Raw genomic sequence first — 14,366 nt, 5'->3', positions numbered from 1 at the left:
CCAATGTGGTGGGTCATGAGCTCTTTAAATACTGACATGGCTGCTTTGCATGCCAATGTGATCAAATGAGATATTTGACCCAAACATCCTGTGAAGAAACCCAAGTTCTCACTGCCCCCCACCCCAGGCAAATGCAACAGGCAAAACCAATTGGGTGCAACAATACCTTTGCATGGCATTTTCACTGTCAAGAGCCAATGCTCAGCAGTTAAACAGACAACAAAGGTACCTCTCCTTTATTCATATTTGCTATGCTTTGAGACAGGGTTATTCCACAAACAGAGGTGCAACTTAATGACCATTCAGTTTCCTACAATGAACCTAATCAAAACTTGCCAGAATAATCCACCCCCTTATGCTTGTACCCTGGTAGCTTTGTCAGTGACATTTTCCCTTATATTTTATGCCTCCTCCTTTTGCACCTCCTTTATTGGCCTTTGTGTGGAAGCCCCACCTGCCCCACTACTTGTTAGATAGGTTTGTTGTTTTGTCTTTGTCCCATTGTACACTCTATTCCCTTACTTGTATGTTTTTATCTTTTGTCTAATTTTGTAATAAATTCCTAAAATTGTGTTTTTAAACATTGGAGTGAGCTACTAGTCCAGAACCCAAGTTCATTTTGTTCCAGTGCCATACTTACACTACCAAAAGGATTGTTTACTAATTGGTTATAATTAAATTCCTATTTTTTTTTTATAAAATCTCAGCCAGTTGACATTGCTGGGGCACCCCAATGTCATGAAAGTCATCCATACCACTTTTTCTTACACTGTGAAAAGAAGGGAGCATCAGGTCATGTGACTGCTCTGCTCCTGTCCGTCTTGCTGTGACTCAACATTTTTAAAAGCTATAGTGGATTGTGCCTGCCAAGTAGTCTCAACTGCAGCAGATGATATGAAAAACATGGACACGCTGCTGTTCAGGAAAGTGCCCCCCCCTACGCTTAGCTCCTTTGTACCCTACAAAGATGTATCCTGGAAAACAGTGTTAGGAGATGAACTGAATATTTGCTTTTATGTATTTGTCCTTGCTGACACACACTCACTTTCATGGACTGTGCCTATAAATCCCTATGGGCTTGGGAAAGCTGTTTGCATTGCATGCTGTGACTGCTTCATCTGGAGAGTATCTTGCCTGTAGTTTATGCAAATGGAGCTTGCACTCACACAGCCCAGTTTGAGGAAGGGGGCTGCATTGCCATTGGGACCAGCACAAAACAACAACTTTAATGGTTTCAACCACCATGAATGAACTGTGAGGAAACATGTAACCCTGATATCTGGTTTGCATCCAAAGAGACAGTTTCCTGCCAAATGGCCACTTTATGGCTTGGGACCAAGCCAGAGTCATCTACACTTCAATGGTTGCCTTGGTACTGATCTTCACACCTTGACCAGATGCATCCCCTTGAGTTAAAGGTTAAGATTTCAATATCGCCCACTCCTTCTAGGTAGGCACGTCATCCCCCAATAACCAATAATGTTAGTTCTTGGGACGGACCACAGGTGGGAAGGGCAAGGAGGATGGCATCAATGCCGGCCCCCAAGAGCCCCCCTATATAAAGTGAGGTTCAACAGTTTGAACCCCGCTAGCCATCTTCTCTCCTGAAGCTATTTACTTATAGCTTGGCTACACAAGCAACTCTTTGTTATCACTGACCTCGTGGACTGCAGCCACGGAGGTCTGCATGTGTTGGCAGGTTCCAACGGTGTGAGTTTAGATTCTCTTTAGTTATTCTAGTCTCATTCTTGTATTCTTCATTGAGAAGGTCAAACTTCGGATCAGATAAGTATTTGCTACTTCCTTCCCCATCCTTTAGTTTAATAGTAACTATTTCCTATTCCTGTAACTCTGAGGAACTTGTGCGATTGTGTGTGTGACTCAGTTTTTGTATGTATGCGAACTAAATATTATCATTCAGTAAAAAGAACAACTTGCTTTTAAGATACAAGCCTCGTCTCCATTTATATCACTGGGAAATTCCTCAGGGTGGGTTTGGACCTCTGTATACACAGGCAAAGGACCCCAAAATAGTTAGTCTTGCCTCTGTCGTAAATAAGGCAGTTTGGCTAACAACAGTAAAGTTTTCCCATTAATGCTAGTCAGCTCATAAATTCTATTCTTGAAAAAGTACTTTCTTTTTAAAACCTTTTTGTTTTAATTTAATAAAAACATGAACTATAAACAATGAACATTGAACAATAATCCCTGAACAATACAATGGAGCAGTAATAGATTACAAAAACGTTAGTTGAAATGTTAGAATAAAGCTATAACTTTAAATTTCTCAGGAATCGTCTGTTGCATTTGTAGATCATGCTATATAAGTCAAAAATGGAAGCTATTTTTCTAAGAATACTGATTGATGTGTTGGGTTATCAGCACATTGTATATGATCAGTTACTTGTTCCATAATAAGGAATTCCCATAATTTAATCAACCATTGATTTAATTATGGTAAGCCTTCACTTTTCCACTGATGAGCAAATGTTGTCTTGGAAGCTACAAACATAATTGAAATTAAATCCTTCCTCATTTTAAGAATATCAATATCATCCCATAGGTTTTGTAGAATTATTTTAAGGTTTATAGTGGAATATCGATGCCAGTAATAATTTTTGTTTTCTCCAATATTTCTTTCCAAAACGTTTGCTTTTTGGACAATCCCACCAGCTATGACAGAATGAGGCAATTTGGCCACATCCCTTCCAACAGTGTGGATTTATAGTTGGGGTGATGTGATGCAGTTTCAGAGGAGTCATATACCATCTATTTAGTACTTTTAAAAAATGAACCTTGATATTGATGTCATTAGTTGTTGCTGCACTGGCAGACCATATTGTATTCCATTGCTACTCAGTAATTTTATTCTGAAAAGAGAGAAGGCAAGAAGGAGGGAACCCTGTGAGGTGGGTGGGGCTGAGAGAACTCTGACACAAACTGCTCTTTTTCAAGGACAGCTGTGCCAGAGCTTGTGACTGACCCAAGGTCACATCAGCAGGTGCAAGTGGAGGAGTGGGGAATCAAACCCGGTTCTCCCAGATTAGAGTCCACGCACTTAACCACTACACCAAACTGGTGTAGAGAGGAAAGAAGGTGGGAAAGAGGGAAAGAAAGTGCAGGCCGTCGCGGGCTGGAAAAGGCGAGGGAGGTGGGCAGGCCTCTCCCTGGGCCCCATGAATGGGCGCAGGCCGGGAAAGGTGAGGGGTGGGTGGGCAGGCCTTTCCCCGGGCCCTGCAGCCAGGCGTGGACTGGAAAAGGTGAGGGGTGGGTGGGCAGGCCTTTCCCTGGGCCCCGCACCTGGGCGCGGGCCGGGAAAGATGGGGGTGGCCTCTGCAACTTACCTTGCTTCTTCTTGCTCCTTGTGGCCTGACTGAGGGCTGATGGGAGCAGGGGGCGGGGCTTGCTGCATGTGCCTGCCCCCTGGGCTCTTTACTGCCAGAGCATAGTTCCTGTGTGCTCCGGCAGGAAATGATCCCTCGGTAGGGCTGAATCATCTTGTAGGAGTATCCCAGGCTGTGACATGCTAATGGCAGAGCTTTCCTGAGGAGGTTCTTTTGCATACGGATTGGCTGTTGAAATTCTGATCTTATCTGTAGTGCTGTTGTAAGATGTAGAGCATTTTGTGGTTTTTTGATGTTTTCCTTTTTCTTTTCTTTTTTTTTGAAATAGTATATTATAATAGTGATTGTAATGCAATGCGATAGCTTGTTGATCTCTGACATAAAACTGTACCCCAGGAAAAAGATTCTGTCAGTTAATTCCATGTTTTAGTGAAACAAAATGTTATTACTACTCTTAACAATGAATAACATAATTGAATATGTAATATAATTTGGAATGGTAGATTTAAATGTAGTTCTGTTTTGGGGACAAGGAAAATACTCTACACAGCCAAGATGCTGTAAAGTTAGCCTCCATGCTAGAAAGGAGATGGATGGGGTTTGACAGGATTCTCACAATTTAGGGCAGATCGATCTCCAGTTCTGACATATTTATTACCTATGTTGCCCCCCCCCTTGAACCCAGACAGATGATAACCAGAAACCCAGCATGTCACTCTTTTGATCTGTTAAAAAAATATCTTCACTATTTTGCATGCTAATTTAACAAGACACTCCTATATCTACAACTATGATATGTAATTCCATTCATCATCTGACGAAGTGTGTGTGCACATAAAAACTCACACCTTGAATAAACCTTTGTTGGTCTTAAAGGTGCCATTGGACTCTAAGTTTGTTCTAATATCACTATATTCATTTATCCCCATTTACTTTTCTTGTCAGATGTGGAGAGGGGCGAGCCACAGCTTAATTTTGCTTATGGAAATCATTAACAGAGGGCTTTTCAACTCATCAGTTTTAAGTTTTACATCTCTTTCTGTCTCGGTCTCCAAGGACTCTCACATTCCACATTTAGGCCAGGAGACAGCTGTATCTGTTCCTTTCATTGTTCCCCTGTGAAAACTGGAGAATTTTGCATGTAGGCTCAGAGCCCTAAAACAATTAAGGAAATCTTTGCATTTTGCATACTATATTCAAGACGGAGAGCAGAAACAACACACTCTATAGCAGCATCTGAGCCCCAAAAGCACAGTGGAACTTATTCACCAACAATGACATGCTTTGGTTCATCCTAACTATAATGGTTAAGTCAGTGTGCATGCCCCCTCTGTGCCTCTCTAGCAGAAGGCGGCAGCATGTGTGTGTGGGAAGTCTTTTGGCAAAAGCCATAGCCTCAAAAAAAGCTCCTCCTCATAAAATAAATCCTGCCCAGGGCAATAATATATTCTTTGATAAATATTCTACGCTGACTGCATCCTCTGTTATTACTCAACTAGAATTTATTTGACCAGTTTGTTGTTCTAGGAAAGCCACAGATGACTACAAACTGGATAGCCCAGGCAAGCCCAATCTCTTCAGATCCTGGAAGCTAAGTAGTGTTGAATCTGGCAAGCACTTAGATGGGAGGCCTCCTTGAAATACCAGAGGTGGAAGGTGGGGGCAGGTGTTATTTAGCAACCTCTCTGAACATCCCTCAGGCCCCCAGCAGGGGTCAGTCACCAAAGGTTGCCATGACTTCCAGGTGCACACATACATGCACACACATGGACATATAAAAAACAAAAGGGGGGGGGGAGGAACAGTGTGGCAAGAGACCCTGGGACAATGGCAGTGATGGCCTTGGCAACAGCGAAGAGGCAAGCCGCTCATCATGAGCTGAAATCATGCTCAGTGGCGGCCGGAGAAGCACTGGCGGCAGCAGGGAGAACAGCAGCAGCTAATTGAGGGTGAACAGTGGTGGCAGCTGGGTGATCCTTTTTCAGGTATGCTAACTCCCCCCACTCCCCCACTCCCACCCCATATTGAGCTGCATCACTCCCCCTGCTGGTTGTGCCTCAGGTTAAGCCTGTCTCTCCCCCCCCCCAACCCTCGCCTGAGGGCAATGTACTGCTTTGTCACCATTTTATGGCGGGTATTTTGAGCCCACACAGTGAATGGCTGGGTCCCTTGGGCCGTCCCCTTTTTTCTTGCTTAAAAAGGAGGATAACTAAGCCATCCTCTTCCTTTGCTCTAGTACCAGGGTCCATCTGGCCTCAGCCCTTGGCTGCTAACCAGGCCCCTCTGACACCCTTAAGAGTTTGGAGTGAGCCACACATATCAGATTATTTTTTTATTTAAAAAAATTAAAGGGAGGCATAGCGGGAGGGACTGCTTTATGGTTTTTAGGGCATGCCACCCCAAAAGGCTTCCACCTCAGCCATGTGGCTGGCAGTGTCCTGCCCATCCACCCCATAGAAGCAGCCAGTAGCCTCCCGCCTCTCCTTAGCCAAGCAGCCAGTGGCCTGGGCCAAATGGCCAGTGGTCTCTTGTCCACCATCATGGGACTATGAGAGCCAGCCTGGGTCTTTCTGGGTCCTGCCATTTCACAATAGGTGCAGAGCGCCCACCCAAGGCTGTGGGTCACTGGTGGGGGTGTGCAGGGTTTTTTCATTTTTTCCAATTCAGGTCTATGGGACCCCCCCCCAAAAAAATTCAGGATCTCTAAAAATCCCAAATCCCAATACGGGCAAAGTATTTGGATCCAGAATTTTTCAGAAATCCCGCATTTTTTCAGGTCCAATAGACCCGAGATGGCAAAGGGGGGGGGGGGCAACTCAGAAGTGGTAAAGCCACAACTCACAGCTCAACATTGGCTCCTACCTCTCAGCTGTTTCCTTGATCTTTTCCACAGCCTGGTTTAAATGGACTGCAGAAGAAGGGGGGGCAGCTAATAGGCAGGAACTGCCGCTGAGCTGTGTTTTGCAGCTTTGCTGCTCCTGGGTTAGATCCAAATGCACACCCCTAGTCACTGGTGTGGCATACACCTTTAGGGCCAGAAATCACAAGATAGCTTGCAAGCACTGATGTATTTTACTGAGCATGTCAAACAGATGGCTGACTGTCCAGCATTCTTCGAGTGGGGGTGGGCTGGGACCTACATGGCCAAGACTTTCTGGCTCACTGAGAGTGAACAGAGGGCCCAGTTTTCTAGCGACCCCAGCAGTCCCAGTAGCTGGAGGATGAGGACTCATGGAAGCGTACTTCAGCCAAGAGGAAGTGCACCCAGCCTTGCAAAGTCTGGTAAGTGCCTCAAGGAAGGGAGACATCTGACAGCGACAGGACTTCTCACAAGTCATCCTCAGATGAGGAATCTGCTCATGTGGCAGGGGAATACTGGATGTCTGCTGCCATGTCCTGGGTCTGCTGACATGGGCCATCTAGGAAAGGGTGGGTGGGACTGGCCCAGAGTCCGTCTGGGACACCGAGCACCCTTTATGTCTCTCCATCTGCTTAGGGTGACCATGAAGACCCTCCTGGGCATCTATCTCACTTGTTAAGTGTATGAGCCTATCCTTGCTGAACACTATGCAGGACCGTCTAACGAATCTCTGGGTGCAGACCCAACCGGAACTGCTCAGCCATCATGCCATCCATCCAGCCCTGGATTTTCGCAGTGTGCTTTTTAAACTCCTCGGAGTATTCACACACCGTCTTCTTTCCTTGCTTGAAGGTACGCAGGTAGGCACGCGTGTGTTCATTGGAATTAGGGTCTTCGTACTGAGCTTGGAGAGCCCACATGAATTCGTCCATTCTCTTGTGTTTGGGACCCTCAGAATTATGAAGGCTCACGTACCAGTCCACTGCCCCATCTCACAATCACGAGGTGATATAGTCCACGCGCCTCTCTTCAGTGGGGAACAGGTGGCCCCAGTTGTTGATGAACTTCTCCGTCCACACCACGAAGAACGGCAGTTTCTCAGGTGTCTCATCAAAGGTAGCATCCAGTAGCTCAGCCGGCTTGTGTACCTCTGGCACATCCCGGGGTTGAGGCTTCGGCGCTTGGTCTCTGGGGGTAAGGGGGGCAGGCAGAGCCGGTTGCTGCCCCAGAGCTGCCGGAACCCCCAGTGCTACTGGCAGCGCCGGAGCAGGCTGCGCCAGCTGCCACCTTTGCTGGTGGTGGACTTAAAATTGCATCACCTTGGCTACGATCTGTGGGATGCTCATTAGCGACTCCTCCACTTTTTTCATCATATCGCCATAAGACCTTTCCAGTAGTACCAGTCGGGGACCCACAAACTCCTCATCTTCACCCGGCTCGCAGCGCACTGCATCTCCCTCCTCTCGGAGCCGTGGTCCTCGGGGCAAGTCATGGTGGCTCCCTCTGTGTGGACCAGGAGGAAGCGTACACATCTCCTGGATGTCCGCTTTGAATTTCCCCCATCACGGGCCATGGAGGGTCATTGTCACACGTGGCCTCATTCCCCCCACCAGTCCTGCGTCTTGGAGGGGGGAATGTAGTCACCGGCACAGTCTCCTCGGTTGTCATCAGGACCTTTTCTTCCTCGCCTTCGTTCATCTCGGTCAGGAGAGATACGGATCGAGGGGAAGATGATTCCTGACAATCTATCAGGGTTCGATAGCCAGATCACACCACACAGTGCTTCATAAGAAGAATTCTGTTTATTGGTAGTTCATAACTATGACACATGAACTTCTTTTGTCAGGAATGGCCCAATGCAGCACGGTGCCCTGAATTATACTAGTTTCAAAACACCCCCCATTACAAGCAGAAGCCAATAAGCACTGTGTGCGCGCGGGGGGAAAAGAGAGTGGGCAAAGTAGAAGCTGTTTGTTCCCAGTGAGTCAGGGGCAGCTGGAACATCCAAGGTCAGAAAAGCAAAAGCAGATAATAGCCCAGACAGTAGACATCGTTAGTGTACCAGGCAGAGGCAAGGAGGATCCCCCCCCCACATTCCCGAGAATGGCAGTGTTAACTGACACTACCCTCGTATCAGTCCCTTGCCACTTTGTCATAGACCATTATTGCCAAAACATATAAACACACAAAATACAACCAGGCAGAAGGACCAATAACAGAGGATAAATGTCAAACAAAGGAAAAAGTATGGGCAACAAAATATATGGACCACATTCACAAAGACATGTGTTCAGGATACACAAGTCACTTGATCACACACAGTAACAGGATACTGATGTCATTCTTATGGTAGCAGCTCTTACTACAATTACAGTATAAAATTTGATGAACAATATCTTATGTGTATACAGTATCTTTACACCAATGTAAACATCTCTCATGAATTCTGCTCCTAGCAATTAGGTGGAGATGGTCAATCTCCTAGGAAACTGCAGATCCTATTTAATTCCTCCCTGGGAAATCATTCAATAATACATTTTTCCTGATGGAAATTATGTCACAGTTTATATGTAAAGACACATTGATCGATTGTTTATAATAAAATGCAAATCATTCTGACAAACATTACAGCATGTTTGGACAGCATTTGCAAATGGAAAGGAAGGTCCTTGGAACTGCATATATTTCCTCAGCCTTCTTCCTTTGTCTGAAGGGAAATCAATTGCTGTTTATACTCATAAGTCATGGTTCTCTCTACTATGGGTTTAAGGTTCATGCAACAAACAGATGTCAAATTGAATTTATCTCTCCTTTCTGCACATGATATCCTCCTCCAGTTTATCACCAAGGAAGAATGACAATAGCTAGATGTCCCAGGTAATCAGTAAACCAGTAAGAGTCATGAGAAAATCACCTTCTGCTGCAAGCTTGGAATGATGATTTGGAAGAGATTTACAAGGTCTTGTCAGTCTTCACAGCTAGCTTTCTTTCCATGCAGACTCAGGCCCCAGTCACATGGAGGATTTGCTATGCTAAAGGCACGAATATCAGGCAGATTTTCGGGGCGCAATGACACCGCAACATCTGGGAAGCATAGCACACCCATGGCCAACCCGTGGCGTCCCGCCGAAGATGCGCAGTAAAAAAGTACCTCAGAAAGTGCACTAGTATCCGGAAAACGCAAGGCAGGGGCAGGGGTCTGATCGTGGGAGCGCTAGTATCCCGTGGCATCTGGCGCCCGTCCACATCCCGTCGCAAACTGGATGTTTTTCGTAAGCACATGCACACAAACACATAATTGAAAGCAGTGCTGCTCCGTGGAACTGCACATGTACACAAATGTGAAACATTTGCCGTGCCACTTCTTTGCCACACTCCAGCATCGCTGTGTGATTGCCAGCTAACGGCCTAAGTGGGAAGACTTGGGGGACCGTGTGATCAGGCTACCGTGCTTTATTTTGCTCTGGGGTGAACAGTCACGCCTTCCCGCATTATCTGTCCCAGGTGACCAGGGCCTCAGTTTGGCTATCTTGTTATCTTACCTAGTTCTTTTCTTGCTATCTTACCTATTTCTTACTAATACTAGCCCTGTCCTAAAGCCTTTGGAATAAAGGCCAAAACAATTGGCAAATAGGTTATTGGATAAAACCTGAGACAGTGGTTTCTCAAGGGCAGTCAAAGACTCAGTAACTAAGGAGGAAGCTGATAACCCAGGCAAGTAACCGCTAATCCACTGTACCACACTTGCTCCCAGAAATACAAATCCATGCTTACGAGCACACTTTGTGTACTAGTTTTGGACATACCTGAAATGACATAGGAACCTTTAAAATGTTGAAGGTAAGGATGAGAGAGGTTGCTGAGAGTGAGAGGGCTCCACCCAAGGTCACGGGATCAGGCAGGCACCATGCTTATTTTAATATGGTATAATTTGGCTCACACATTATTTCCCCCCCACAATAAGAAACATGGGTGCATGTATACCTGAGAATTTCTCCAGACTGAGATTTCTCCAATAAAGTAATGAATGAACTGGCACAGTGAGAGATTAAGTAATTGTGTCATTTCTGGCAATACAACTGCAATGGGCAGCTTGAGTGGGTAAAAGGCTTCTTTCAAAACTATCTATGGGTAATAACATGCATGGATGAATTTGGGAGAGATAGAGAGAGAGAGAGAGGGAGGGAGAGAGAGAGATCCAAAAAGACTATTTTTCTTCCGGGGGCTTTCATTTCATTTCATTCTTTCCCCTATTCTATCCTAAATTAATTTTTTTCATATCACCACAGGAGAAATATCAGGAATAGAAGTGGGGGACTAGTGAAGATTTGCAGGGCCATCTCATTTCCCCCTGTACTGCCTTATCAAACCACTTCCCCTTCCTTTGGCATCCCTGTGAAAAAATGAATTTTTCACTTTGAGTTTTAAAATGTTTTTCTCTCTGGGCTAAGAAATGGAAAGAGGGGCAAAGTCAATTCAATTGCTTTTCCAGCCTCAGCTTATTTGACCCAGCCTGGTCAGTGGATGGGGAAAGAAAAATGATAAAACTCCTGAGAGCAAGGAAGAAGGGTCTTTTTTGTGCTAATTTCATCTTAAGCAATTCTTAACTGAGGTTGGGAGTAGGCAGGTTGCTGGCGTGCACACCTGAAGGAGGGAAGAAGAAGATGAAGAAGAAGAAGAAGAGGAGGAGGAGGAGGAGGAGGAGGAGGAGATTGAATTTATACCCCATACTTCACTACTCAAAGGGGACTCAGAGCGGCTTACAATCCCCTTCCCCTCCCCACAACAGACACCGTGTGAGGTAAGTGGGGCCGAAAGAGCTCTGAGAGAACTGCTCTTGAGAGAACAACTCTGAAAGAACTTATGACTGACCCAAGGTCACGCAAGCAGCTGCATGTGGAGGAGTGGGGAAACAAACCCAGTTCTCCCAGATTAGAGCCCGCACTCCTAACCACTACACCAAACTGGCTGAAGGTAATGGCACTCATGTAAAAATCTGTCTACACTAAGGAGCCTGCCTTATATTTAACAATTGATAGGTCATGCATAGAGGGAAGGACAGAAGAATTGCATTTTACCCTTTTCTTTTGAATCCCTTGTTCAGTTTGGTGCTGTGCTAAGAGTATGCTTGTGAATATCTTCTTTTAATAAATGCTTTATAACGTTTGATCCTGGTAGTGGTTCCCTCCACTGTCTTGGACACGCTATTTTAAAAGGAGCGCCACATAGACCTCCACTGTCTTGGACACACTATTTTAAAAGGAGCGCCAGGAGGAAGGGGAGGGCAGTAAGCTGGTAAGTGGCTATTCCCCCCATGGTGCACAAGGCAGTAAGCAATCCCCATAGTAATCAGGCACTAGGTAGTGGGAGATGCAGAGACAAGGGTTCAGAACTCAGAAGGGAAGCTGGGAGTCCTGTCCCTCTGAGTGGGCAATTCCTACGAAGGTCAGCTGGTGGCAGCAGTTGAACAGAGATAGAGAAAAGCCCTCTTGTGTTGGGAAAACCAAGGAGGGCAGGGTGGGACAGGGCCTGCAGGCCAAAGCAGAACTGTTCTACCACAAAACCCCTAGCTTTTTCATGATTCCTTCTCTCTCTCTCACCCACCCAAGATCCTACCATTATCTGTCTCGCAGTCCTCAGCCGTCCCTTCCTCAGGCTGTCTCACTCTTTTTCTTCTCTTCCACCTACCTAACTGCCTTGTTCTTTTCTGCACCCTCAATTTCTCCTCTCTCCTTTCCCTACTTTCTTCCCCTGTTCCCATCTTTTAACTTTTTCAGTAATAATAATAATTATCATATGGCAGTGGGTAGCCAGGAGATCCCAAGATTGTCTGGCAGCCTGAAACTCTAGCTCCTTTTGTGGTGAGCTAGGTTTATTATTTTGCCTGAGAGAACTGTGACTGACCCAAGGTCACCCAGCTGGCTTTGAGTGGAGGAGTGGGGGATCGAATCCGGTTCTCCAGATTAGAGTGCACCACTCTTAACCACTACACCAAACTGGCTCTCAGCTTTTTCAGTGTCTCCTCCTTTCATCTTTGATTGAAAGAAACCAAGACTTGAAAGGTTCAGCAACACTACTGTGGTCACCTAGCATCCTCCACAAAATGGTCACCAAGATCCCAGAATGTAGTCTCATGAGATATCAGTGGATCGCTTATCTCTTAACCTTACAAACATTACTTGCATTATCTGTGGAGACTTTACTCCATCCCAATGCATTTTTTTTCAGATATCAGATTTTTTTTCTGCAAACACAGAGCTTCCCTGAGGTTTGCAGAAAAATGTCTGATCACATTGGGTGTATTTTTTGACCCACACTCGAAGGCTCTGCTCAGAATTAGATGTAATGACACAATGTTCACTGTTGAGGCAGCATTATCAAAAATACTATATGTTTCATCATGGGAAAATCAACAACTTTCCATGACAGTGGTGACCACTGTCAGTGTAATTTTCTGAAATATAATGTTCAACCTGGTCCTCATGGTGAAGATCAAAAGGACTATACAATGGGGCCAAGTGTAGCTAGGGTACATTCCTTGATGGAACCTCTTAGGTCTGCAGAAAAATTAGAAGATTTTAGAAAGGGCAATTAAAAATATGCCAAAGTTAAAGCAAAAATGAGATCTTGTGATGTATTCTAATAAGATCTTATCCACCATTTCAGGTGATGACTAGGCAAGACTACAAGGCAAGATAGTGCAGGAACGAGGGAGCAAAGGAAGACACCCCCCCCCCCCATTACTGGCTGTTTCTTTTCTTGGTGGTGAGACACTTGGAGCAGAAAACATGTTCTGTTCTCTATGGTGCCTCTATGACTGTAGACCAGCAGATGGGGGTGGGTTGGAGGAGACAGCTATAGCCACTGCAAGAGGCTTGGAAACAGGAAAGGGGGGGAAATGAGTGTGAGAGAGTAGTGACAGGGGGATTTCTTCTCTCCCACAAGTCCTCATAGGTTCTCCTCTTGTACTTCCACAATGCTGGAAACTGCTCAACTATTTATGGCAAAATCTAAGTTATATACTGATGGAGGGGCAGATGAATGAGGGAAACATTTGATAACTCACCAATACTTGCTTCAAGCAACTGTGCAATGTAAGAGGGATCTTCTCCTAATAAGATTCAGTAGCAAAAAGCATACCTCTTTAATATCTCACTTGATCACACACCTTAATTCGAAGTGATTAAATAGACCAGAAGCTTCTAAATGAATTTGACCAAGTACACTTGACAAAGAGCCTAAATTTTCTAGACCAAACTATCTATCACACTTTACAGTTTTAATACTGCCGTGTCAATAATACGGAAATGCATCTCCTTCCATGCACTCAGCTCTGCATGAATGGGTGTGTCTTAGTCCCTGCAGGCATTCTATAGCAACCATCTCCCCACAGCTGGCTCTGAGTCAGGTGTGCTCTTACTGTCCATTACCTTTATTTCATCTTTGTATCAAGAAAGGCTCTCCAATCAAGCAAAGCATTATTGGTGGGGGACCGATCCCATGCCTTATATGCAGCACTGTGCACAGAGAAGATGGACCATGCCTATAACAGGTACAATTTTTGGCATGTTTAAAGTGCCAAATATTTATTCACTCATTTAACAGGACATGATCTGTATCCTTAGAATATTAACCTAAGGCCCCTGCCACACGGGGGGAGAAAGCACGGCCGAAGTGCGGCTTTTTAGAGCCGCACCAAAAGAGACACGCGGCGTCGGGATCACATAGATCCCCTGAGCCGCCCCGCAGTTGCTCCCCGGCACGATCAGATGCCGGGGGGAAGCCACTGAAGGGAGAGCGAGGCAGCCGAACTGCGCATGTGTGCGCATGCGCAATTCGGCCGGGAGCCTAGATTGCTCCTGAAGATGGGCGCTCCGCCGATCCGACGGCAGCGCTTGCTGCAGCGTTGCAGGTAAGTCCTGCTCTTTAGCAGGTTCTTTTTTCATCCGCATTACCGGCCTGAAGGGACGGATCGGGGACGGGTGCACGCCAATTTCCGGATGTTGCGGTGTGCTCGCGCCCATTTGCTGCGCCCCCGATCCGTCCCTCTTCCGGGCCAAAACCTCCCGTGTGACCGGGGCCTAAGTTAGATTCACACACAATAAAAAGGAGAATAACCTGAATGGTCAGAGTACTATGAATGAAAAAGGCTCCCCTCTTGC

The 14,366-nt window shown here is 45.8% G+C and overlaps 1 protein-coding gene across 1 annotated transcript in view; it reads right to left on the bottom strand.

The window, feature by feature from the left end:
* Window positions 1–14,366, bottom strand: part of SEMA3E (semaphorin 3E) — a 94,919-nt gene that overhangs the window by 63,574 nt on the left and 16,979 nt on the right. The gene's annotated exons all lie outside the window — the stretch shown is intronic.

This window comes from Gekko japonicus, unplaced genomic scaffold (genome assembly GCF_001447785.1).
Source record: "Gekko japonicus isolate JY-2015 unplaced genomic scaffold, Gekko_japonicus_V1.1 scaffold145, whole genome shotgun sequence".
Classification (NCBI taxonomy): Eukaryota; Metazoa; Chordata; class Lepidosauria; order Squamata; family Gekkonidae; genus Gekko; species Gekko japonicus.
Note: the sequence above shows the minus strand (reverse complement) of the source record. Positions and strands in the feature narration are given on the sequence as shown.